The sequence below is a fragment of the Arachis duranensis genome, chromosome 1, assembly GCF_000817695.3.
Source record: "Arachis duranensis cultivar V14167 chromosome 1, aradu.V14167.gnm2.J7QH, whole genome shotgun sequence".
Classification (NCBI taxonomy): domain Eukaryota; kingdom Viridiplantae; phylum Streptophyta; class Magnoliopsida; order Fabales; family Fabaceae; genus Arachis; species Arachis duranensis.
In genome coordinates, this window is record NC_029772.3 from 32,565,282 (window position 1) to 32,567,406 (window position 2,125).

Below are 2,125 nucleotides of genomic sequence, written 5' to 3' on the forward strand. Positions count from 1 at the left end.
TTCTACAGGCACTATGATTTTCAACCTCCATGATCAAAGAATGAAGGATGTCAAGCTAGTGACATTAAAAGAGCGCTTGTTGGGAGGCAACCCAACATGAGGTAGTTTTCTTTTCATAGCTTTTTCAATAAAAAAGGTTGAATAATTGGTATGTATCGCAAGGAGCTAAGTTTGGTGTTCCACACCAAAACAAATTAAGAGAGAATGAAGCATTCTAAGTTTGGTGTTCCACCAAAATCTCACTTAAAAGCACATTCTCACTTTCTGCACAAAGCTAGCTCCAAGCAATCAGACAAATCATTCAACCATTTAAGTGCTTTCTAGTTTTAGTTTTATAACCTTTAGCAAGGACACAAGATCTTACATATAGTTAATCTGTTGCATCAAAGGAAGTGGCAAGGAATTAAGTTTGGTGTTCCCACACCAAATTAAATCCAAAAGCCACATTCAATTCATGCATACTAACCAGTCACCTAAGGGCTTGAGAAGCAAGCAACTTTTGAGAATTGTGCAGGGAACTAACAACCATTTGAAGATATTATGCATCAGTAAGGAACTAACCACCATTTGAAGACATTATGCATTATAACTCAAAAGGGGCACAACAGAGGGAAAAATAAAAGAACTGCAAACCAATAGGTTGTATCTATACTTAACCTTTGCTGTTGAGAAATGTCTTGAGTTATGTTCTGTTAAAGTGTTCACTTAGTTCAAACAGATTCAATTTTCTTTTAAAATAAGTAAGCTAGTCTATGTGTGTGCTTGTGTGTTTACTTTCACTTAGCAAAAAGCATGCTTTTGCCCCCTGCATCTTTAAATCAATAAAAGAAATGTTTGAATGTGAAGTAAGATAGTCTCTGTTAGATAGAAGTAGAATAATAGTAAGTGGTGGTAGGTGTGTGATTGTATAATAGCTCACTTTTAGTAAATAAAGAGCTAGGATATCTCCTCCCAAGTATAGAGTGACCTACTGTCTATGGATCTCAAGTAAATAAGAATCTTTGGTTAGAAAGAAAAACAAACAGAAAGAAAGAAAAGAAATGGCCAAAAAAAAAAGTGGCAGAACAAAAGGAAATGAAAAGAAACAAGGCTGGACACCAATAGCTTAAACCTTTAAATATATGCCTGTGGTGTCTTTGTACTAGGATCTGCTTGGATTAGTAAGCTCTTCGGAGTGCATCAACACTTGGTGACTTGGATTAACTAATCCGGGATCATCAGCTGAAAGTCCACTATCAAGAGCAACCTAACTACAAGGCATTTAGTAACCCAAAGAGGTGCTGGACATCAATGTTTAAAAGGGAATGTGAGCCAAGTGTCTATGGTGAATAATGTGTCAAGTATATAGAAAAGAAAATGAACTTGCTACACATGACACTCAAATAAAGCTTTTGAAAAAAGTAATAGCCAAGGATAAAGGAATAATAAGAGGTCATAGCAGTATGTTACTTGAGGCTTGAAGGAGACTTTCTAGGCCTAAGAGTCAATAAGAAGTGAGTGTTTGCATATCCACACAAAACCCCATGAACTACCAATAATACTCTGCTAGCATGAACATCCTCTTCCATTCCACTCTTTCTTCTCAATAATTCATTTCTTGCTTGGGGACAAGCAAGCTTTAAGTTTGGTGTTGTGATGACAAGTCATCTTAGCCTAGTTTCACTAGTCTCTTTCTTTTGTTTTTAATAGAATTATGCACTTTCTTGAGGCCTAAGCAAGCTAATTTGGGTAGATTTTCATGCTTCCTTTGATTGAATCAACCATAGATTAATTCATGCTATTTCATGAGATTTGATGCCATAATGGTTGCATATTAGGATAGAATGAATATCTCATGATTTTGAGCATAGCTTTGATGTGTTTGGTTGATTAATGATAGGTGAAGAAAGCTTGGAGAAAGGTTGAAGTAAGAAGGAATGGCTAGAAGCAAAGAGAGGACAATGAAACAAGTGAAATTGAACCAGGAAGAATGAAGTTGGACTTGAAGTTAGCCCCCAAACGTTGGCACAAACTTTTGGACGAAAAGTTAGCCCCAACGTTAGCCCCCTAACTTGGAGGCTAACGTTGGCATGAAAAAATTGGCCATGGGTTCCTCACGTTTGCGCCAACGTTAGCCCCCTAACTT